Source organism: Brachypodium distachyon, chromosome 4, assembly GCF_000005505.3.
Source record: "Brachypodium distachyon strain Bd21 chromosome 4, Brachypodium_distachyon_v3.0, whole genome shotgun sequence".
NCBI classification, from domain to species: domain Eukaryota; kingdom Viridiplantae; phylum Streptophyta; class Magnoliopsida; order Poales; family Poaceae; genus Brachypodium; species Brachypodium distachyon.
The window spans coordinates 1,700,503-1,726,339 of NC_016134.3; the positions used below are offsets into that span (position 1 = coordinate 1,700,503).

General features: G+C 53.6%; 1 pseudogene; it reads right to left on the reverse strand.

Annotated features, from left to right (window-relative positions):
- Positions 1-396: 396 nt before the first annotated feature.
- LOC100829858 lies at positions 397-13,851 on the reverse strand (annotated as a pseudogene).
- Positions 13,852-25,837: the final 11,986 nt, after the last annotated feature.

A 25,837-nucleotide genomic window follows, 5' to 3' on the forward strand; every position in this document is an offset into this window, starting at 1 on the left:
AATGCAGGGAAAAAAAAATGCATAGAGAGCCTTCTGATTTGGAACATCTCAGTAGAAAATTAATCATGACGGACTCACACCAACGTGGTTGGTCCTCCAGCTTCTTCAGGACAGCTCTTCTCCAGAAAGGAACGAAGCTGCTCAATTGTCTGCTGCTGCAGGTGTTGCTTCAATGCATCGGCTGTAGGTTAGGAACCCTTGAGCCAGACTCGCTTCAGGTTTGCTAGCTAGTTTCTGAAGCTATCTCTCACCTGTAGCTGAGTCCAGTTCAGAATCTATCTCTGACCTGTAACTCGCCTTCGTTCAAACAACGGCCATTCCTTCCAACTTAATTGCAGAGCGAATAGCTCTGCACTTACTGGTATGACATTCAGCTCGGTCGATGGAGACAGCAGCTAGCCATGGAGAGCGCCCAAGAGATCGACGGCTGCATCACTTGACAAAGCATAACCAGTACAAAGGAGAAGATCGAGTGAACTCAAGATACAAACTCAGATAGTACAAGAACAACATGTGGATGATACAGACCTAAATACAAGGAGAGGAGTGACTCAAGTCAAGATACAAACCTAAATACAAGTACAACATGTGGATCGGATGATAAACATTTGCATACAGCAAGAAGAAGCTAATGTGTCAGCCAGCACGCGATGAAGAGGCAGCAGGGCTATTTGATTGATGGGTTTTGTTCGCCATGAAGCTTCCACCACTACAGGGTTTCCATAACTAGGATGCTCATCAAGTTTCTGCTGCACGTGTTGCTTGACTGCTTTGCTGTAGGAACCCTTGAGCTGCACCTCACGGAGGTAACCTAACCTGCCTAGCCAAGAAAGCTCCAAAGACGACTCAGTGGTAATAGAAGAGTTGTTCTACGGTACCTCGAAATTAATTTGGACCGTTCATTTTCTTTGATCTAAGGACTGAGATTAGTTGCTACTCCTTGATACTCCGATTTAGATATATGAGTATCAGCTCAAGAAGAGGGAGTATCAAGAAGGCAAGTGTAAAAACATAGCCTAATACTCCGTTTAGTTCAGATTGAGTATTGGGTACCGTTTATGCTGGCCTGTGCTCTTGACATCACTGCCAGCAGAGGCTTGCTGGCTTGTGCTACCAGCTCGAAGACACTGCAGCTTCACTAGCTTGATAATAACAGGTTCCAACTCGACTATAGAGGTGTATCTGACATCCAGAGTCTGCAGCTGCCTCAAGATATCTTTGCATCCTCGCACAGAGAGAAACTTGAGACGAGGCAGTAGCTCCAGGATCTGCTCCAGGACATCATCTGTTACGCCAGAAGTCGTGTCCTCCAGATCAAGCACACGAAGCACTCTCATCTTCGTATCACTAGACACGAAGAATGACCTCCACTCCCCAGACACCGTCAAAGACCTCAGCCGTGTTAAGTCCATGCTCTTGAATACAGCCTCATCTCCATCCCAGCTGCTCATTATAGCAAGGTGTTGTCCCGTGCGTTGAGTGTTGACGCTGCAATGCCCTTCCAGTGAAAACACAAGGTTATCTTCCATTGGCCGTGACTTGATATACTCAAGGAAGAAACCATTAACTTGGTACACCATCTTGCTGCTGCTGCTGCTGCTTGGTGTCTGCTGTTGCTGTATTATGCTCGACTCGACAAGCTGAGCAAACAACATTTCCGCATTATCCTCTGCAGTATCACTTGCAGATGTGTCCGTGGAGTAACCCTCAGCAATCCACCACCTCGACATACGCCTCCGTCTGATGTTCTGGAAGGTTGAGAGATAGAAGATGCATGGCTTGAGTGAATCCGAGCACGCATCAAAGTAGGACTGCATCCAAACAAATAGACCCCTTAAACAATGGAATCTTGAGTCCATCTCCAACATGCTAATAAAGTCACCATGTATCTCCGTTGATATGTTTGTCAAGCTCTTGTGGCCACGCATTTCGTTCCCGACGGATTCACCTATAGCAGCTATTACTTTGGGAAGTCTGCGACACTTGGCCAAGATAGCTTCTGAAAACTCCCTCTCTTCCGTAGTCAACTGATTCTTGCCGGCGCCCCAAGCTATCTGAAATTTACAGAAATTTCGAGTTACATACAAATTCAATTTGCAAGCGATACTAACTTTTCCGCATTTATTAGAATTACTTAATTTCAAAATATATGTTGATAAATTCATCACCAAAACCAAATTATAGCTTAGTTTGACTGTCAAATGGATATATCAGATCTAAAATCAGTTTTGAAAAGGAAATAAATGAAATGTGGAATGCAATGTGACATGTTCAATATATGCCAAATATGACTTAACTGCATAATCATATTCATAAATTTAATTAAACTGATATTGGAATTCCATATTGCAATTAAACTGTGCACATGTCCAATTGTTGTTTTGGGACATTGGGCCTCCTCCTCAACACATGACCAACACGGATGTAGCTCCAGAGTAAAACAAAAACCAGTCAGGTCTAGCTCCAATGTCAAAAAAAAAAAAAAACTCAGGTCTAGCTGCTGGGCTATTCCCCTGGTTTTTCTGATCAGGCAGCACGACGGCTACGTCCAGCGGAGCCATCTTTTAGCTGGTCATGGACGCACTACCGGAACCGGAAGACCTCTCTTTGCCGGAGGTCTCAGCCTTTGTTGGAGGCATTCTTTCGGGCCTCCGACGCTTTACCGGAGGCAAAATAAAAATGTCTCTCGCAAAGAATTCAAAATGCCTCCGGTAAAGAAAAGCCTCCGTCAAAGAATAAAAAAGGCCTCCGACAAAGAAGATGACCACGTGGACTTGACGCTGCGGCTAACGGCGCCGTGAACGGAGGCCTCTTTGCCGAAGGCCAGACAAAAAAAAAACCTCCGACAAAGAGTTTCGTCTGTTTTGTCCTTTTTAGCCCATTTCTCTCTTATTCCAGTTTATGATGTAAACCATCACTTTTTTAGTTGAATTTTTTACTGTTTCATTTGGCACTAAAGAAAGTAACGGGAATTAAAATCACAATTTTTATGTAAAAATAATTATTTATCATTTTGTAGAGCCGTTTAATAGGGAAAAATGAAACAATACTAAAACTTTGTCTAAAATTAACAAGTTTTGGCATTTTACCAAGTTATAGGAATATAACACTGGGATAAAAGTTACAAGTCAATACACAAAATGAAAATGGTACATACTTCACAAAATGAACAATCTCGAGAGTGAATCTCCAAATTTGAATCCCGAACCAAGCTTTGCATTAATTTGACTCATTTTTGAGTTGAAACTTTTAGTGTGGTTTCATTAGTCATTAGTGATTAATAATATGAAATTTTGATCCATTTTTTAGTTGACCCCATTCACGTCTCTAGTAGCAAGGTGACAGGCTCCAACGCCAGCGTGTTTCCTTTCCCCAGATCTGCCTGCTGCCAGGGCAAAGGGTGACCAAGGCATGGTCATGTTTCATGACGGCAATGGGATATTTTGTGATTGTTTTTGACTGGTTTCCGTCAATTAACTCGAAGTTATCTTATTCTCAATTAATGGATTGAGGCTTTTGGACTAATAAAAAGAAAAAGGAAAAATCCTCCTATCAAAATATCTCCTCGGATCGAAACTTGTTTTCTTGGCACCAACATATATGGAATTTTAACTCCAACAATATTACAATATCATGCATGCATTTCGTATTATTTTGAGAGTAAAACACACCTTTCCAAAGAGATGAAGTGAATCGGTAGCATTTAAACCTTTGACATTGAGCACTCTCGTCTTGTCATGTGATGCACAATATTTGGCGACACTTTCTTCATTTGAAATGACGACGATACTACTTCGAATAGTACTATGCTCGGACAAGGAGGAATTTCTTATCAGGTCCCAGTCGTGTGTGGATATTAGGCCATCAATAACAAGGATGCAACTCTTCTCACGCAGAATTTCACGACACCCATGAACAGTGTCTTGGCCTTCCATGATGGCAACTGCTGCAATTTCTTTGGCTTGAAGATGATTTCGAGAGAGATGATGGAAACCCAAAAGTAAGCGCCGAGAGAACTCCGTCAGATGGAATGGATCAGGCACATCAACCCAAATGCAAGGTATGATGTTACCAAGTATGTCAGGTTCCTGCGGGTCGAGGAATACATCCCTGACCAGTGCTGATTTCCCGACACCAGCAACCCCCCACACGGAATGCACACCGCCCAAACCTCTACAAAACCATGAACTCTTTTCCTGACGCCCAACAAGGTGGTATCGAGTGGTCCAAGAAGTACGCAGCAAACGGCCAGGAGGACCCTGCTGCAAGTAGAATATACAGATAACAATTAATTAGTATGGCTAGCAATCAAAGCCAGGTTGACCGTATATTTAATGTCGATGACTATATTTATCCGTAGAAGTTATATACTACCTCCGTTCCTAAATTTTTGTCGAAATATTACATGTATCTAGACGCTTTTTAATAATAGATACATCCATATATATTTTGACAAATTTGAAACAAGAATTTAGGAACGGAGAGAGTATATATCTGCTGCAAGTAAGTTGGTTACTATATATGAGGAGTAAACATACACACCTCTGTCAAGGGATGATGTCGAAACAGTGTCAGAGGTTCGACACCCAACACTCGATCATCATCAACGACACAATGTCCGGCGACACTTTGTTTATCTGTAATGACAACAATACATCCTTTAGTAGGCTGATCATCAGGGGGCAAAAACGTATCCCTTATCTTGTCCCAATTACTTTCAGACTGCAGACCATCGATCACAACCAAGCATTTCTTTTGTTGCAGAAGCTGACAACACGCTTGAATCGGGTCCAGATGGCCTTCGTACAGAGAAATTACAGTCTCTTCCTTGATTCGGGGATTAAATGTATAAAAGTCCGTCAGCAAGTGCCAAGAGAAGTCGGTCAGATCGAATGGACCACGATTGGGCACGTCCACAAAGCTGAATTCTTCAAATAATTTATTATTCTCGTCTCCTCGAATTTGGCTCTCGTACATTTGGTCATAGTAGACCTTTTTAACAATCACTGATTTCCCAACACCAGAACCCCCCCATACGGAGATCACACCAGGATCTTTTATTTGTCTCTCCAGGGCACACACTTCATTCTCTCGACCAACAAGTTTGAAATCATACTTCCAGTGCGATAAATCACCTGGGTTGTGGAACAAAAGGTGAGCCCTACGAGAGTCCTCCTTTCCTCCAATTCCACATGATTTATAATCCTGCAAGTTAATTAAGATATGCATATACTTGTTAATTTACCTTATCGGCCATGGACCAAGCTAGTAGGAAACTACATCTATAATCCTGCAAGTTAATTAAGTTGTTAATTAAACCGACGTTTTTGTACTACAGGCTTTATTTTTTATACAAAACATCTTTCGTACAAGCTACTGAGACTCGATGTTAATGATAGAGCACGTACGTACCTTCATCAAGCGTTCAAGCGCCTTGTCAGTATACACATCTTTTTTTATATCAAAGACTCGATGTTGTTGGTGATCTACACAATGTGCGCCCACACTCTTGTCTTCCGTAATGACAATGATACTGGTGCCTTTATTAACTGGCTCGCCGGATAATAAGAATGTCTTGTTGATATCGTCCCAATGTTCCTTTGACTGCAGATCCTTAATAGCGACGAGGCAGGCATCTTCACGCAGATACCTGCAACACCGTTCGACAGTACCTTGGTGTCCCCCCTCACCGACTGCTGCAATCTCATTGGCTCGAAAATCACCTCGTCGCTGAAAACCCAGGAACAGTCGAACACAGAAGAGCTCCATGTCGAACGGATGTGGTACATCCACCCAACTCTGCTCTTTAAATTCCACTAGACCTTCCAATTCTTCACGCTTATACATTATGTATTTGTAGAGCATACGTATGGGATGTAGCCGTCGGAGATACTCAGACAGGAACTTGTAATCAAAATGACGCAGGACGACGACACCACCACGCGTTATTTGCCAATTAAGTTCACCCATATCACTCCGGCGGACTGACAATTGCATGACAGAAACAACATATAATTAATTAATGAGTGGATTTTTTGCTCTGGAGCGCGTTGCTCCAACAATCCCAGCCGAAGGCGGTCCTGTCCCTGGCCGCACGATGCAGCTGATAACGACACCAAACGGAGTATTGATTGCCGGCGTCTACCACCGTTTCCGTCAGTTGCACTGTGCTTAGATCAAGCATAGTACTCTCCTATTCACCCCAACAGTGCAACACTCAGATCCGTCTCCCTAGGATAGCCATTAGCCTAGGCCGATCAACACCATCCCAATATGGCAAAATGGTAGCAGTGTGGCTGCGATGTGAACCACTGTATCCATTCTCTCAATAACATGTGTTTTCTCTCTATATATATCCGTGATCTCTTAAGATATGTGTTCTCTCTCTATTCGATTTAGTTTTTCTCTCTCTATATATATCCATTTTCTCAAAAATATGTGTTCTCTCTATATATCCATCATCTCTCACGAATATATGTTTTCTCTCTCTGTTCGATTTCGTTTTTCTCTCCAAAAACTGAACGGAATTGATCCGCAACTTGCTCGTTCAGCTGACTCGTCCGACCAGGTCAACCATCCTCAGATCAGCTACAGGCAGGGACTGCAGACCGAAAGCGACGTCTACTGCTACACTTCCATCCCTGGCGTCAGCATCTCTGCCGCCGTATGCAGACCTAACGGCAAGATGAGCGGCTGCAGATTGATGGCGCAACACGCTCGCGAGCAACTAAACTTTTCCCTTAATTAATACGATGCAAGAATTCAACAGGATTGTTAATTAAGAAGATTATTTGATATATCAAGCAGGGGCTTGCGTGAATTGGCCCATGTAGGAATTTTATATGCCATGCAACTATTTAATCCCATTTGGAAATAGTACCTCAACGTGGAATTTATTGTTGATTTGGAATGATTACTCGATGGAATTTGGACTTCAGGAATTTATCTACTCATGGTGTAACCCTTTCCCGGACCCTGCGCAAGCGGGAGCTACATGCACCGGGCTGCGCTTTTTTTATGGTGTACTTAAGTGACATAGTATTGAAATACAATATTAATATACTGGAAAAAATCACCCGGGTACAATACTGATTGGCAGGACCTACTAGGTTGATTGTCAAGTTAATTACATCCCTGATGGAAATTAACCTACATAATTAAAGTTTATGTACCCTGGGACGTCACATGTGTCCTGGGACGTCATAGATAAGTGTGCGATTAAAGGTTAATTGTAACCTGGTTATTATTAAACCTGGACTCAATCTGGAACAAGTTTCATTAAACTTTTTTTGACGAAACGCAGCAGCGCTGCTTTCATTGACTAAGGACAAAATGAAAAGGCCAGGAGGCCAGGAAGCTTACAAGAGAGAAAGGGACATATGTACAGAAACAACAACTATAGAAACAACAGAAAAAAGGAGGAACTACTCTGGAGGCCTAACGGTCTGGTACCAAGTTTCAACGGCCTTTTCTTCAAAACCTGCTGGCCCATCATTAAAGGGGAGATTTATGCGCTCTGCAATGACTTCTTCAGCAACAACATCGATCTTCACTGCCGCAACAACTTGTTTATCACGATGATCCCTAAGGTGCTCTCTCCGGAATCTGTGAATGATTACAGGCCGATCTCGCTACTCAACTCTTGCCTCAAGCTGATCACCAAGTTGCTATCCCTAAGGCTTCAACGTGTTATCCTGAGCTTGGTGCATGCCAATCAGTACGGCTTCCTCAAAAGTCGTTCTATCCAAGACTGCCTGGCTTGGACCCTTGAATATAATCACCAATGTAAGCAGTCAAGAAGGGAATTGTGGTGATTAAGCTGGACTTTGAAAAAACTTTTGATCTAATTGAGCATTTGGCGATTCACTCAATTCTTCAACGCATGGGTTTTGATGAGAGATGGCTCGGTTGGATTGATAACATTCTTGCTTCAGGCACATCATCAATACTCCTGAATGGAGTTCCAGGTAAACAGTTCTGCTGCCATAGGGGGGTGCGTCAAGGAGATCCCCTCTCTCCACTGCTCTTCGTCTAGCTGCGGATCTGCTGCAAATTATCATCAACGGAGCTTTCAACCTGGACCTGTTAGGGCTGCCCATTCCCAATGGAGATACTCAATTTCCGATTGTTCAATATGCTGATGACACCCTGATCATTTTACAAGCCTCAAGCACTCAACTGATCTGCCTCAAAGCCCTTCTGGAGTCCTTCACCAAGCTACTGGTCTGTGGGTCAAATATGCCAAGTCTTGTTTGATCCCTATCAACATCTCTGATCAACGCACTGAAACCCTGGCTGGGACTCTTGGGTGTGCTACTGGCTCCTCCTCGTTCACTTACCTGGGCCTGCCTGTGGGAACTACCCGGCCAAAAATCCGTGATCTGATGCCTGTCGTTGATCGCATCGACAGAAGGCTGGCCTCGTGTGCTTCCTTCCTCTCCTGCGGGGGCAGATTGCAGGTGGTCAAGTCTGTGTTCTCCTCTCTGCCTGCTTTTGCCCTCAGTGTCTTCAGAGTGCAAGAAGGCTTCAAGGAGGCAGTGGATAAGCGAAGAAGAATTGCTCTGTGGAACAAATCGGAAATCACTGGGAAATGCAAAGCTCTGGCAGCTTGGGACAGGGTGTGTCGGCCTAAGGACAGGGGCGGCCTTGGTATTCTAAACCTCACGGCCTTCAATGAAGCTCAGATGGTCAAATTCCTTTACAAGTTTTACAATCATATGGACACCCCTTGGGTCAATTTAATTTGGAAATCCTACTACACCAACTCGCTGCCTTCAACCTCGGATCTAGTGGGATCCTTCTGGTGGAAGGATCTCACTTTGCTCATTCCAAACTTCAAAGCTGTCCTCAGAGGTATGCCAGGGAACGGGGCATCACTTTTCTTTTGGATGAGTGGGATAACGTCCCCATCAGAGACAAGTTTCCCAGAATCTACTCGTTTGCCATCAACAAGGATATCACGCTGCAAAACTTATGTCTAGCTGATGATCACTTTGGCCTTTTTGCCCTCCCGCTCTCCACGTTAGCGTTCCATGAGCTTCAAGCTATCAATGCCATCCTTGACAGTCTTCACTTAGAGCAACAGGATTGCGATCTTTGGCCCACCCGTTGGGGGACTGGAAAGTTTTCTACCAATCTTTACTACCGTCACTGCTACCAGGATACCGACAATGGGCGAAACAGCATCTGGATTTGGAAAAACAAATGTGCGCCCAAAATTAAGGGATTCTTCTGGCTCCTTGCGTGTGATCACCTCAATACTAGAGATATGATGGACAAAAGAAATTGCAACAGAGATGGTGCTCTTTTCTGCTCTCTTTGCTCGGAAAATCTGCGGGAGACTCGTGACCATCTATTCTTCAACTGCCCTTTCAGCAGGAACTGCTGGCTTAAGCTGGGGGTCAACTGGTCCTCCCTGGGGCCAGCTGCACCCATTCATCTTCGGAAAACTTGGATCAAAACCTGTCTCCCCGTCACCATCCACAGAGAACTAATTGTTTCGATAAATTCGGTGCTCTTGAGCATGCCTATATTTATGCAATCCTTTCTTGCGTTACCCATTGGGGTGTATCAATGATTGGATTTCTACATACCCTGTTTCTTTTGGCAATCTGACGATCAAAAGAGGAAATATCGGCTTACCAAATGGAACATTACCTGTTGCCCTAAAGAGCAGGGCGAGCTAGGAATCGAGCTGCTCGAACTAAATAATAAGTGCTTACTCAGCAAATGGTTGTTTAAGATACGACCTCTGGCAAGCTAAGATATGACCTCTCGCAAGTTAATGAGGAAGGCTTGTGGCAGCAATTGCTGCATAATAAATATCTTCATTCCAACACCCTCTCGCAAGCTAAGATATGACTGACTAACTCTCCTTTGATCGGAGAGAGGCCGGATCCACGCCGTCTGAGGGCCCCTGTGGCCTGGATCTGCACCGCCACCTCGCGCCGCGGCCGCCGCTGTCATCGCCGCGGGGAGGGTAATTGTTTTTGCAAATTAAAAATTAAAAGCCAAAAAACAATAATAATAAAAAGCTCGAAAATAAAAAGATCAAAGATTAAAAGCCCAAAAGCAAAAAATGAAAATGAGAAGTCCAACAAATTAAAAGCTATTTTTTTAAAAGTAAAACTTGAAGAAATAAAAAGTTTCCAAGAATGGCAAAAAAAAATTCCTGCCGGAATTCGTCAGCTGCCTTTGCTTTGGGTGGTCGTCCGTCAAACAGGTACCCCCTATAAATATTTTATTTGTAAAATCCCAAAATGATCAATAATGTTCCATGTATAAAAAATATTAAAGAAACTAGTTTCCCACGCAGAGACACTGCTAGTTCATAAAAATGAGTAATTTAAAAAAAAAATCATTTAATTACTATAGTATTTCAGAAGGAAGCGGATATACTCTTCATGGAACGAAGGTACGCAAAGTGTAAGTGAATTTGTTGGATCAAGTGGATTTACTTACCTTGTTGGAGAAGGCACAAAGAGATTGACCATCTGAGATGCGTTTGAGCTCTGATACTCGGTACGGCTCCCCTGTGCAGAAACATGCGAGCCCTAAGCCGTGCGCAGTGTACACGATGATCCTGCTGCCGATGTTAGTGTCCGCCGGCAGGTACATTCTGATGGTATTCCACTCTACCAGAGCGGTTACATCTTCCAGGATGATGAGATACCTCTGCTGTCGAAGTTGCTGCAAGAGCTCGTCGTGTTCCATGGCCACCGCCGCCTTCATGTTTTTACCCAACCTACGTTTGGATGGTGAGAGTTGCAGTACAACTGGGTGAGCAAGCTCTCGAGGAACTCGTCCGGGTCAAAAGGATGCATCAGCTTTACCCAGGCACGGGCTTTGAATTCCCGGCGGATTTCTGGGTCATCATATGCCTTATTGATAACGTACGCTGCCTCGTGATGATGAGCAGCAGAAGCACGGCCGCCTCCTTCAGTGATACTAGTGGTTACCCATAGAGAGATCACCTGAAGGTCGGTGCCTTCACTGATGATCAAATGTTTGAGGCCCCTCGTCCAGTGACCCTCTCCTGCGGCCGCCCACACGTCGTGCAGGATGTTGGATGTTGTGGGCGGCTGCGGCTGCAGCTGCTGATCCAAGTCGTCCAACACAGCTGCAGAGTCATTGATGAGGTTGTAGCGTGTGTTCCTCTGGCTCACATCCTGCACCCTCGCCTTGAGCATCTGTATCTCGGCCACGGCCTGGTCGAGTTGCCGCGGCGGCGCCATGCAGGACGGCACCACGCGCCACAGCCAGGACCAGCCTGACTTGATGTCGAGGGAGACGACGAAGTCGACGCAGTCCTCCACATCGAGCCCACGTCCTCACCACTTGGTTCTTGGCTGCACGGTCCCCCGTGTTGGCGGTGTAGAGGAAGGAGTGCATCATCTGGAACTCGCCGGTGATGAACACCAGGTCGTTCAGCACCCGCTCCTTGACCGCCGCCTCCTCCACGATCGCCGATTTCACCCTGTTCAGCGTCCCCTCCACCGCCGACTTGGTCAGACCAAGCGCAAACTCCGCCATTGCTCTTCTTTGCTACTCTACCTCGGGCGCTCTTGCTTGGATCTATTAGGTTCGATTGGTGACTCAACTAATGATGTTCCTCGGTACTGTACCAGATGGGTGGTGCCATCGACTATAAACAAGACGATCGATCGATGTCGACAGATTACTGACATCCATCAATTGTTTAACCAGCTGGGCTGTTTTTTAAGGACTCTAATTGATTAACGTTATCTTTCCAATATGCACAGACCCCAAAAGGTTCGACGTGCATCGACCTCCAGCCAATATGAACCAGCTAGCTATACATGTACTGACCACATGGGGTCTAACTCATCTGCACTAGATCCATCAGGACGTACGTACAGAAGGTGTGACACGTGTAAGGCCAAGATGGTATAGGCATATAGTATAGCTAGCCACTTGATCCGTTGGTATGCACACACCATGTGAATGTTTTCACACGCACCCCATGTGAGTGTTGTCCAAAGTCACAGGGGGTCATGCACGATGGTAAATTAACGACGACGCGCGACTTAGACCTGTGCTGTGTTGTGAGCAAGGTCCTAATTAATTAAGAAACTCATTGATAGTTTACCCGTTGGATCAATGGTGACTTCACGTTAACCAAACGAATCTACAGCTAATAACAATTAATTAATTAGCTACTGACAGGTTAATTAGTTAATGAATGTGCCTCTTCAAGTACTCATGTGGTCACATAGGAGTACTAGTGGGGTTGAATAGCTGTACAAGACTTGCTAGCTGCTCAAAGACCAAAACCACTCAACTCCTAGAGAATTGATCTCTAATCCTGCAGAATAGCCTTAATCCTTAATTTGTGGATCCAGGCCTTTAATCAATGAAACTGCGCCGGCTTCATTATCTTAATGAAGCAGAGGCAAGTTGACTGACTGTCACATATGTTGGCCGGCTTAAACAATTGAGCACACATACCCACAATTATACTAGTAGTATGCATACTCAATTTATTTGCTATCAGCAACTGTGCGCATTGTTAAACATGACTTGGACAGAAGTCCCAATTAAAGAACTCATTGGTTTAGCCTATCGATGCATTGACCTAAATCAATAGTGGAACCAGCTGATCAATTCCAGATCGACTTTAGTGAGCAAGATGTGGATCTCAACCTCGTCCATGTGGCTAGGGGCTATAACTTTGTGGCGCATATGTGTGCAAAGAAGCCGAGTCCGGCTTCATACTAGTTCACAAACTTTGAGTTAATTTGCTACATCACCCCGCTCTGAGTGTGATGGCGACTGCCCAATGCTGCGTACCATAAGCAAACTGAGTTGACTTTTGTTTATATTAATTCCCACACTCCGCAGGATCAGGCCTAGGCATAGCTGTACCCGCAACTCATTGAATAAATAAATTTTATCATGTTTTTAATTAAATAAATTGAAGAAACTTGTCGCAGTGCATGCTTAGCATTGCTAGCTACCAAGCAAACGACTGCTGGAAATGTACTAGCTACTATGCACAACTCTTGGAAAACAGTCTGAAAGCATTTTGGGGAACAGTGGCAACAACAGATAGCTGGTATACAAACAGGGAAAACCATTTTTATGGCTTCAGATGTGTATCGTACAATTACGATCCATCCTTACTTTCTGAAAGCATCGGGAGTTAGGAAGGTTGTCCCAGATGTAAACATGACAAGATTTTGACTGTAACATGCATCTTAAAGGTATGTTTTTTCTCGAACGTCTCGCCTAAGTGCACATCTTTTTGTATTAGAACAAGAGGCTGTAGCTTGTGATTTGAGAGTAACAGATTCTGTGTGTGCATTAGCTGCCATCGTATATATCTTTCATTTTAGAAAAGCTTGATATGCAACCACAGTGGCAACGGAATCTAAGAGTTTGATGTGGAATGAGAGATTTGACCATGGCATTGTCCAAATATTAATTTACTAACATGCCTCGATCTTGGAATAGAAAACAAATGCTTCCTTTCAAAGCTATGTTCGAAGTTGACAGTTTAATAATTTGAGCTACACTCCTTTGCTATTACTCCGGTAAGGAGGTAACGAGCAGAAAGGTAATTATAAGCCACATCCAATGGAACCCAGGTGAAGCATAGTCTTTTCTTTGTTGTCGTCGCACGGTGCTCCGACACCGGAGGCGTGCAGCCACGGCCTCCTTTTAGGTTCGGTAGGAGCGTCTGGGGCAGAGACCCGGCGACCGCCGGCACGGTCGGTTGGCCCTGCGGGGCCGGCGAGAAGAAGTGCTAGGAGTGCGCGCTAATTTATGAACAGATGCATGCACGTCTTTTACCCAGGTTCGGGCCACCCGAAGGTGTAAAACCCTACGTCCTGCTTGTCTGAGCTGATATTGACTGCGGATCAAATGTTTACAGGTTGCCGGGCTAGCTCCCGGGCTTTCTCTCAAGGGCTAGCTACTCCTCACTGCTCTCTGCTGGCTGTCTACTGGAGCTCACTAAGCTTCTGCCGAGCGAGCCCTTGAACGAGCTTCTTTAACTAAACCAAAAGAATGCGGAAACTTCTCCAGGACCCCCCCCACAGACCGTTGGCATGGTCCTCCTTTCATATACAAGGGGATGCCACAGGTGCCACGGTGCATGGGCTACAAGTGTCCAGCGGGGAGGCGCTCAACTCCCCCTGGTGAGCTGGTGGCGCGCATGGGTGCCACCTCCGCTGCTAGGGGCCTAAAGCCCTAGTGTAGGATTGGACAGCCACTGTTCCTTTGATCGGACGGGTAACTACCCGTCGGTCGGCTCGTTTACTGAGCCGGGCGCCTTACTCCTTGCCTTGGTGGGACCGCGCGTCCCACGCCCGCCACGCGCCCGCGTGGCGCTGTCCACTGGGCCCCACGCCCGCGGCGGGGGCACGCGCCCGGGATCCACCAGTCCCAGCAAGTCGACCCCGGGAAGCACCCGAGCCCAACGCACCCGGAAAACCCCTCCCGAGAAGCAGCTTCCCGGGAGGTGCCCAGGCGGGAATATTCCCCGAAGCCCCGCTAGCCCCTTCCGGGTTGGTAGCTTGCCGAGGAGCTCATAGACGCTCCCCGGGATGAGACCTTCCCGAAAACTCGGGAACGGGGCCCACGCGTTGCGCAGCGGTGGTACCCCGGGTGCCACTGGTGCGACAGTAGCCCCCGGGCGTGGGTCGGCATCACCTGTTCCCGGAAGGGTTCTCCCTAGGTCGGTTGCCGGGCTACGCCCTTAGCCGACGCGTGGGCCCCGATCAGTCGCGGGCCCGCGTCCCTTCGCCTCCCCCTGTACGGAGCCGTTACAGTCGGAATAGTGGACGCGTGATTTCCGCCCTAACTCCCCCCTTAATAGGGAAGTTAAGGCCACTCCGCGCATCACTTCTAGTGATTAGGAGTTATCCCCGCGCACCCGTAGGGTACGGAACCGGCCGTTACCAATGGCCAGGCGTGATAAAGCCTCCACTGTTGCCACAAGGAGAACAACACTCTGCCCCTTCATCTCCATCCTCTTCCGCATCTCGCATCCCTGCGCTCCTGCTAGCTTCCGCCCTCGCTTTCCATGGCGCCCCCCACCACCAGGAAAAGGAAGGAGGCCCAAACCTCAAAGAAGGCCGTGACGAGCAAGACCGAGGCGGCAATCAAAGCGGCCGCCGCCAAGAACCAGAAGAGGCGGGAGATGCGCGCCACAGTCGCCTTCTTCCGCCCCGGCTATAACAACGAGGCGCTGGGGAAGCTCCGGCACGCCGTCGCCTCCAGCTTCAACGAGCACGGGGAGACGCAGATCTTCCCGGCGGGCGCCGAGCACCAGGACAACGATTTCCGGGTGTTCGCGCGCTTCCTCCTCTGCGGCATGGTCCGCCCTTCTCTCTGTTCCTTCACGCACTGATGGAGTCGTATCAGCTGCGGGTGGCGCAACTCCACCCCACCTCATTGTTCCTCCTCGCCACCTTCCAGTTCCTCTGCGAGGCGTTCGTGGGGGTGATGCCGTCGGTGAGGCTCTTCCGCCACTACTTCTACCCGCGCATCGACAACGCGAAGGCGATGTCGTCAGGGTGGTCTTCCGCGCCCGCGACCAGATGAAGTCCGAGTTCATCGTCCAGTCGGGGAAGAAGATTGAAAGAGAGTGGCGTGGCGACTGGTGCTGGGTCCGAGTGAAGGACCCCCAGGAGTTCATCCAGTCGCCGGCGGAGTTGCCGGTACCCCAGAACAGCTGGCAGGACAGGTACCACCGCGACGCCGACCTTTCCCCCATCGTGGAGAAGATCAAGGCGCTGCGGCTGGCGGGGCTCACCGATGTGGACGTGGCGCGCACCTTCGTCAATCGGCGCATCGCCCCGCTGCAGCTACGTTCCCGGCCCGCGTGGATGTACACAGGTCCCGGGGACAGGACACGACTCCAGGCGGACATCGTGGACTTGGAGGCCCTCAAGACATGGGTGAGGGGGATCTCCGGCGAGACCTTCCAATCGACGGAGTTCCCGCCGGGGGTTTCCTCTCTTCACGCCGGCGTCAAGGCGCTCAGTGACATCGTTGGCGCCTTCCCGCCCTGCAACGAGTGGGGGTTGATGGATGACACCCCCACTCGGGTCCCGCACGCTCCCCCGCAAGCACCCCGCGAGAAGCAGGTGCTCGAGGAGAGCGGGGGTGGATCCGATCCCAGCTGGCCCTCTCTCCAGTCGCTGGACGACGACGTGGACCAGGGGGCTACGTCCCCGGAGGTCGTCGCCGTGGACAACGATGACGAAGAGAGCAGCGACGGCGTGCCCTTGATCGTGAGAAGATCGAAGGCGTTTGCAGCGGCCGCGGCTACCTCCTCGACGACAACGTCCGCCCCGGCAGCGGCCACCAACCTTGCGGCGGCGGCCGGTTCTGGGGCGCCCGTCGGCACCTCGACGGCATCCGCGGCAACAGGGGCCGCGGGTGCCTCGGCGGCGGCCTCTGCCTTCGTGGCAGCCGCCAGCACCGTGGCGGGAGCCGGTCCCGGGGTGCCCGCCGGTACCCCCGCAGCACCAGCGCCTGCGGGGGTCACCGACGCCCCGGCAACGGCCCTTGCCCCGGCAGCGGGGGCCTCCGCGAGTTTGGCTCCCGGCGCCGCGGCGGCCTCGCCGTCGACGCCCGGAGCTCTACGGGTTGCGACGACTCCGCGGGCGCCCACGGCGCCACCTGCTCGGGGGGTCTTCCGAGGTTTCGCGCTCCGGCGTAACCCCCAGAGGTCCTGCTCGCCGGCGGGTGCCAGCAAAAGGGCGAGGACGATTCCTCGCCTGGTACACCCAGCAAGAGGATGCGCGCCGGCACCAGCGGCAGCGCCGACCCCACCGTCGCAAGGGCCGGCAGCGACACAGGCGTGTCCCTCGGTGACCCAGCCCCAACGGAGGCAGGGCTGGTAGCCGGTATGCCTTCGTCGTTCCCCTGCAACTGTGATTTTTTGTTAGTTAAACTCATGGGCGTACCTTGCTCTTTCTTTTGCAGCGAGCGGCAGCTTGCCCGCGGCAAGCCTCTTGGACGCTCCTGTCGGCATGGGCGAGCCAGGGGAGGCTTCCCCGCCAGGCCCGGCGGCCGCACAAGGTAACCACGCTGGTCACCCTTGCACGTCTTCAATAGCACCATCCTTCGCCGATCCTCATGCCTTTCTTGGCCGCAGGCACGAGTGCGCCCATGTCCGGAACAGGCACGATGCGGTCGATCCTGACCCGATCGTCGAGGCCGTGGGGGCGGAGGTGGAGCCGAAATCGGCTCTCACGCCCGGCCCCGCTGCGGCGGACACAACGGCAGCAGTGGACACCGCCGCCGCTGTGACTGCGCCCGGCGACGCGCCCGTAGCTGCAGGCGCGGCCGACGCGGGCCCTCCCGTCGCCCCGCCGGGAGCAGGGAAGCTTCTCCAGCCCCGGGGTCCCTGGGCGCAGGCGCAGGGGAAGTTGCTGGGGAAGGACAGCAAGACCCCCGGGAGCAGGCTGGCGACCCCGAGCACAGCCCCGCTTCAACAGCAGGGGCTTCTCAGTCCTCGGCGGCTCTCCCCGGTACTGACCTCGGCACCCTCCTCCGGGGTCGCTTGGAACCCCCTTACCTGGGATCCGAGCATCTTCGAGCGGGGGCACTGGTTCCTGAATGCCGTCAGGGACCAGCAATTGGCCTTCGTCACCTCTTTCAACGAGGTGAGGGAGCACCACACCGTCGCCAAGAATCAACTCGGCGAGTTGCGGGAGGCCGTGGAGAGGGAACGGTGCGAACTACTCCAAGCCGTGCCCCTCCGGGACGGACCTGCGAAGCCACACAGGGAGCGCACTCCCCCCGCAAGTGTCCCTTCTAACACTCCGGCTACGCGCGGGATCTGGGGTCACACCCAACGAGACAGTGCTCAATTCCACTCTGTTCTTAGCGAGTTCAGCGTTCATGTTAAGACACTTAGCTTTTCTGTTCGGTCCAATGCTTCGTGATGCTCGGCGGTAAAGCGCAGCTAGAGCGCTGCCTTGATAGGAACCCTCCTCGGGTACCTGTTCAAGGGAAACGATTTTTGAGGGGTGCGGCAGGAGCGTGGGGGTAGGATGGCCGCCAGCGGCAACCGCCGCCGACGATGCTACCGCCGCGCTCACGCGGTAACCCTGGCCTTCAGGGACGAATCCTGGCTTAGGAGGACTCCACCCCGGGAGCAGCCGCAAGACGGCAATAACGTCCTCGCTGCCAGCTGCGCCCCACCACGAACGGCGGGCACGGGTGGCGAGGAAGTTATAGCCTCCCAGCGACAACCCCCGCAACCGGGGAGACCTGGTTTTTGCTGGGGAGCTCGTCCCAAGGGATGTGACAGCCCTTGCTCCTTGCGGAGGTACCTTATGGAGGGGCGCGGCAGGGGCACTGCGGCAATGCACCCCCTCCGCGCCGGACGCCGATGGGATGCACCATCACAGTGCCTCCGCGGCGACCCTCGCCCAGGAGCCGCCCACTGGCAGGCTCGATGGGGTGATGCGACAGGGGCGCGATGGTAGCGCACCTGCCGGTGCTAAGCACGGGCGGGAAGCACCACCTCCGCGCCTCCGTGGCACCACCCGCATTACCGGCCCCGGACCCGGCTTCGCTCTGAGCAGTTCCATGGTTGGGGTGCACCTTTTATAGGCGCGAGAGGGGGGTTTGCCACCGCGCGCGATGGACTCGCGCAGCGCACGTGGCACCCTTCCCTCGAACGCGGCACAGTTTCCGCCGCCAAGTTTACCAGGCAACCATGGCACATGTGGCGGCAACCTGCCGAATCAGAAGCCTTGAAGTGCGGTGAGCCCCTTATGTTGCGATCCTTCCGCACCACAAGGCACCGGTACATGGCGCGACCCGTGGGCAGCCCACGGGCACCACAGTGCACAAGATTCCATCCTTTCCTGCAGGTTAGACTCTCACTAGGCCTGAGGTGCTGCAATTTTTTTTCGAAACTTACGAAAATAAGCAACACAGACAAACCCCTCCTGCCTCCCGGCCCCCGGGCACAAAGGGGTCGATGCCAAACTTGGATGTGAGCATTTCCTTTCCCAGGCGCAGCGACTGCGCGGTGCAAGCTGCGGGGTTGCCGGCAACTGCACGTCCAGTGATGCACATCGCGGGAAGCTCGTCAACGGCATGTCCAATGATGCACGCTGCGGGAAGACCGCCAGCGGCATGGCCAATGATGCACGTTGCGGGAAGCCCGCCCACGGCATGTCCAGTGATGCACGTCGCGGGAAGCTCGCCGACGGCATGTCCCGTGCCGGAACGATCCGGCAACGGGCGAGGCCACAACAGCCCCCTGTTCACAACCAAGTATGAAAAGACACCTTTGTGCACTTAAAGCAGGAGACAGAAAAGAGAGGAAAACGCGAATGAACAAGGCAAAACCAAAGCTCAGGGGCGAAACACTTATCTTTATTCACGATTAACTAGTGGTTTACACGCGGGGGCTGCCTGGTTACACTAGTTCGAGAGGTATGCATCGGAGGCATCACCTGAGGGTCGGGCTCCGCCGCTTCACGGGTAGAACTTGCACAAGTGCTCAATATTCCAGCTATTGGGCACCGGCAAGCCGTCTTCGGTTTCCAGGCGGCAGCCCCCGGCCTGGTCACCTGCACTACCCGGAAGGCGCCCTCCCATTTCGGAGTCAACTTGTTCCCGGCCTTCGTTCCTTGTATCCGGCGCAGGACAAGGTCTCCGTTCTCGAGCCCCCAGGGACGGACTCGCCTGTCGTGATAACGACGGAGTCCCTGCTGGTAGCGCGCGGCTCGCATAGCAGCCCGGCATCGAAGCTCCTCGATGAAGCTCAGATCGTCGACCCGTCGCTTGTGTTGGCTGGTGTCACCGTACGCGCGTACTCGGAGAGATCCGTGCTCGAGCTCGAGGGGCAGCACCGCTTCTGCCCCGTAGACAAGGGAGAAAGGATTTTCGCCCGTTGCCCGACTAGGTGTGGTCCGGATGGACCACAGCACGGGCTGGAGTTCTTCGATCCAGTGTTTCCCGTGGCCTTTGAGCTTGTCAATGGTTCTCGTCTTGAGCCCCCGCAGCACCTCTGCGTTGGCTCGCTCCGCCTGTCCGTTACTCCTCGGGTGAGCAACGGACGCGAAGCGCAGCTTAGTGCCCATGCCCTCGCAATAGGCTTGGAACGCTGCGCTCGTGAATTGCGTGCCGTTGTCGGTGATGATGCTGTTAGGCACACCAAACCGGCACACAATGCCCCTGAAGAACTTGATGGCCGCCTGGGCGGTCACCTTCCGCACTAGTTCCACCTCCACCCATTTGGAGAACTTGTCGATGGCCACGAACAAATATTCGTAACCGCCGACCGCCTTCGGTAGCCTGTCGACGATGTCGAGCCCCCAGACCGCGAACGGCCACGAGGACGGAATGACATGCAGGGCCTGCGCTGGTTGGTTGCTCTTGTTTGAGTGGAACTGGCATGCCTCACACGTCTTCACAAGTCGCTCCGCGTCGGCCAGTAAAAACCGTGCCGGAACGCCTTACCGGCTAGAGCCTGGGAGGCCACATGGTGTGAACATGTGCCTCGATGTATGTCTTCCAACAGTGCGCACCCTTCTTCCCGCGGCACGCAGATGAGCTTGACACCGTTCGCACGCCTGCGGTAGAGGTTACCATCTATCACAGTGTACATCTTGGCTTGCCGCGCCACACGCTCCGCGGCGACGTCATCTTCCGGGAGAGCCTTCCCTTCCAAGTAGCGGGCGATTTCTTCCGCCTAGGGGGGAATCTCCCAGCCAATGCATGCCGCCATATCAGCGGCATGGACCCCCACTGCTGCAGGGGTTCCTTCGGCCGCCGGAGGGGCGTCCCCGGCAGCCGGCTGGGGGGCGACTGAAGGAGCGACATGCTTCTGACAGAACACCCCCGCCGGAGGCTTCCGGCGCTCTGCTGCCATCTTGGCCAGCTCGTCAGCAGCAAAGTTATCCTTCCGATTAACGTGTTCGAAGCTCAAACCTTTGAACTTTCGTTCTAGCTTGCGGACCTCCTCCACGTACGATGCCATTTGAGGGCAGTCGTAGTCCTTGTTCACCTGGTTGATCACGAGCTGGGAATCGCCGCGAACAACCAGGCGCTTAATGTCGAGGGCGACCGCTGCCCGCAACTCGGCAAGCAGGCCCTCATACTCCGCCGTGTTGTTGGTGGAGTTAGGGAAGTCGAGTTGAACAGCGAACCTCAGCTGGTCCCCTGTTGGTGACTCGATGACGACCCCAGCACCTGCTCCCTGAAGGCTGAACGCGCCGTTGAAGTAGAGGACCCAGTGGTCCTCGTCCAGCGCGCCGGGCAGGCTGGTCTCCGGCTCACTTTCTTCTACGCCCGTGGACATCCATTCCGCGACGAAGTCCGCCAGGGCCGTGCTCTTAATGCTTTTGGAGTTGGCGAAGTGGAGGTCGAATTCCGACAGCTCCATCCTCCACTCAGCCACCCTCCCGGTGGCCTCACGGTTGGTGAGGGCGCGCTCAAGGCAGAACCCGGACACCACTGTGACGCGGTGCGCCTGCAAGTAATGGCGCAGCTTGCGGGACACAAGGAGAATCCCCAGAAGGAGCTTCTGTACTTGCGGGTACCTTGTCCACGCGTCGCGCAACACCGTACTAACGAAGTACACCGGGTGCTGCATCAACCGCTTCCGTGGTGCCGAGGCTGCCGACTCAGGGGCGGTCCCCGGGTCTGAGGCGGTTGCCGGGGGCCGCTCAGCCCCCTGCCCCGCAGCCCCAGTCCCCAGGACGTCTTCCTCCCTCTCAGCAACCAGCACCGAGCTGACCACCTGGTCAGTCGCCGCTAGGTAGAGTAGCAGCGGCTCGCCCAACTTGGGGGCGACGAGGACGGGCGGCGACCTCAGGTACTGCTTGAGTTCCTGGAACGCCGCCTCGGCCTCGGGAATCCAGTCGATTGGACCCCTCTTCTTCATCACCCTGAAGAAAGGCAAGGCACGGTCGCCCAGCCTGGAGATGAAACGTCCCAGCACGGCAACACAGCCGTTGAGGCGCTGGACATCTTTCACCTTGCGGGGGGGCCTGCATCTTCTCGATGGCTTCTATCTTGGTCGGGTTGGCCTGTATCCCCCTGTGTGAAACTAAGAAACCCAGAAGCCGCCCGGAGTTGACACCAAAGGTGCACTTATCTGGGTTTAGCTTGAACTTGATCCTGCGGAGGTTGTCGAACGTCTCCCGCAGGTCATCAACCAGCGAGTCCCCACGCTTCGATTTGATGACGATGTCGTCCACGTAGGCCTCCGCATTGCGGCCTAGCTGGGGCCCCAAAAATTCGCGCAGGGCGCGCTGGAATGTGGAGCCTGCGTTCAACCCGAAAGGCATGCATGTATAACAATAACAGCCAACCGGGGTGATAAACGCTGTCTTTTCCTCATCCTCGACTGCCATCTTGATTTGATGGTAGCCGGAGAAAGCATCCAGAAAACTCAGCAAGTCGCAACCAGCGGTAGAATCAACTATCTGGTCGATACGGGGTACAGGGAAGGGATCCTTGGGGCATGCGTGATTAAGATCAGTAAAATCCACACACATGCGAAGCTTATTCCCTGCTTTGGGCACTACTACAGGGTTAGCCAGCCAAGTGGGGTACAGAACTTCCCTAACTGCCCCGTCAACCTTAAGCTTGTCCACCTCTTGCCTGATGAAATCTTTCCGCTCTTGTGCTTGCCGCCGAATCTTCTGCTTGACGGGATGCGTATGTGGGCGCACCGCGAGCCGATGCTCAATCACCTCCCTGGGGACTCCGGGAAGATCCGACGATTCCCAAGCGAACACGTCGCGTTATCTCGGAGGAAGGTGATGAGGGCGCTTTCCTATTCGGCAGAAAGGTTCGCACCGATGGTGACGGTGCGCTCCTTGTTGCCGGGTTGGAGGGGCAGCTTCTTCACCTTGGTGGCCTCCTCGCGAAGCTTCTGGCCCTTGCCGGGGCATGAGCTCGAACCTACACTTCCCTCGGCAAGCTCTTGCGGGACAGCGCGAGCTTTCTTCGTTGCCGAGGCATCACCCGGCAAGCTGTCGTCCTCGACAGCATTCTCGTCGCCGACGTCAGCTGCGGCAGCGGCCCGGACGGCCTCACCCACGCACCAGGCCGCGTCCTTGAGGTCGCACCGGATGGAGAGGACTCCATAGACGGACGGTATCTTCATCACGCCATAGGCGCAATGCGTGGCCTCCATGAACTTGATCAGCACTGGCCGACCAAGGATCCCGTTGTAGGGTAACGAGGTGTGCGCCACGTCGAACACTATGTGCTCAGTCCTGAACGCTTCCCGGGACCCGAAGGTGACCGGCAGCGTGATGCGTCCCAGCGGGCGCACAATCCCGGGGTTCACACCCCGGAACGGATCGGTGGGCTTCAGTTGCTCCATCGGCAGCTGGAGCTTTTCCACCAACCTGGCGGACAGGAGGTTAAGCCCCGCTCCGTTGTCCACCGGCATCTTGGTCACCGTCATATTGTTAATGACGACGAAGGGTATTACCCCTGAACCCAGCTGTCGTGCTGGGTGATCGTTGGCGCTGAAGGTGATCGGCACGTGCGACCACCTCAGCGGCTGTTGCGGCTCCGCATCCGGCAACAGCGCGCACACGTCGCGGGTGAGACGTTTCACCGCGGCGTGGGATGAGAGAGTATAGGCTCCCCGATGGATGCAGGCGACGCCACGAGGCTCCTGGAAGCCCGGTTCGTCGCCGCCGGTATAGTCGGACTCGCGCTGCTCCTTAGCACACGCCCTGTCGCGTCCCCGGGGAGGGCATTCCCGACCAGCACGGGGTTGGCCGCGCCCCCCTCGGGGCTCTTCCCTGCCGGCGCCACCGCCGGCCGGCCTCGGCCCCGCTCTGGGGTCGTTCGGGCAGTCTCGGGAGAGATGCCCGATGTCGCCGCAGTTGAAGCAGGCGCCGGCGGCACGGCGCTCCTCATGGCGCTGCTCCCGCCGCTGCCTGATCCCCTGCAGAACGCGGCCATTCTGCGCGTCATGGGTGGAGTTGCTATGGAGGGGCAGCGGGGCGCGTCACCCTGCTTCCCGCCATACTCTCCACCCGGCGAGGCCCTCTTCGCAGGCCTCGCGGCAGGGCCCCCCGAGTCCGCAGAGAGGACTTGCTTCCCGCTGCGCTTGCGGGAACCCTTCTTCTGCGAGCCCTCGCCAGGGCTCGCGGCAGCCTTAGCTGCCTAGCGCGCTTCCTCGGCCATGGCGCACTTGTGCGCCAGGGCGTACAAGTCCTGCGTCGTCCGGATCCGATGCGTGCTCAGCTTCTCGTGCATCTTGGGATCTCGGACGTTGATGGCGAAGGTGTTCATGATGGCGGCCGCCTCCGCCTCTGGGATGGAATAGGAGAGGTTGCAGAAGCGGTTGACGAAGGCCCGCAATGTTTCTCCCTCCTTCTGCACAATAGTGTGCAGCTCCGCCATGGTTCCCGGACGCTTATAGCCGCCCTGGAACGCGCTCACAACTGCTCGCGCAGGTCCGCCCAAGTGGCGATGGACTCGACGGGCAGGTTGAGCAACCAGGTTCGCGCTGATCCTTTCAGGACCATCGGGAACCAGTTCGCCCTGACCTTGTCGTCGGCGCCGATGGCGTGCATGCCCAACGTGTAGGTCAGGAGGAAATCCTTGGGGTTAGCGGTCCCGTCGTATGTACCGAGCGCGGGCGCTCGGAACTTACGGGGCCACGTCACCCGCCGCAGCTCGCGTGTGAACGGGGTGCAGCCGTCCTCGGGGCCCATGGGAGCGTCTTCCTGCTCCGGTGGGCGCTGGCGCTCTACATCGCGCCTGTGCCGGCGCTCCAGGCGCTGGTGCAGATCCTCCTGCTGGCGGGCATTCAAGATGCCATGAGCATCGCCCCCCGGAACGGTTGGCGACGAGTTCGAGGACCCCTCCGGGCCCCCATCTCCTTGGCCTCCCTGAGGAGGGGGAGGGTTCTCCCCCTGTCGTGAGGCGGACGGCGCGTCTCCGCGCTGCGGGTTCTGCCCGTGGCCGGAGCCTACCGGGGCGCCCTCGCCTTGCGGCTGCTGGGCGGCTAGGGCGAGGAGCGCTTCCAACTCCTCGCCCCACGTCTCATGCGCCGGCGTGCCCTGCTGCGGCTCGTACCGCACCATGACACGTGCGGCGACGATGGCTTCAGCCGGGGTTCGCACGGGGGCCAGCCGGTTTCCCGAGCGGCTACTTCCCGCTCTGGCCCTGGACGCCTCCAGGTGCGCAGAGTGCGAACCGCCAGGGGTTGCCCGTGACGCGGTGTGCTCCTGGTGCCGCTGCCACGGGGCGTCCTCGGGCCGCGACTCAACCCGTTGGCCGACCCAGGCGACACCGTGCGTGCTCGCGTGACTGACCCCAGCACTAGGGGCAGCCGATCCCCTCGGCCGATTGTCGGCCGACGGTCGAGGAGGCGGTGGAGGCAGCTGCGTTTGCTGCACTCTCGAGGGCTCGGGGTTCTCCTGAGCCTCCGACTCGGGCCGCACGTCGTGCGACCGCGTGTGTGCCGCTGGGGCCTCACGCGGGTCTACGCGTAAGTCACCAGCCCGCTTGGGGGGCATGGTGACTAGACTCGTCGACGAAGAAGAGCGAAGCCGACGCCGATGAAAACTCTGCTGCCGGCGATCTCCGGCGTTGTCCACTCCCGCGCCCCCTACCTGGCACGCCAGATGTCGTCGCACGGTGCTCCGACACCGAGGGCGTGCAGCCACGGCCCCCTTTTAGGTTCGGTAGGGGCGTCTGGGGCAGAGACCCGGCGACCGCCGGCACGGTCGGTTGGCCCCGTGGGGCCGGCGAGAAGAAGTGCTAGGGGTGCGCGCTAATTCAGGAACATATGCATGCACGTTTTTTACCCAAGTTCGGGCCACCCGGAGGTGTAAAACCCTACGGCCTGCTTGTTTGAGAT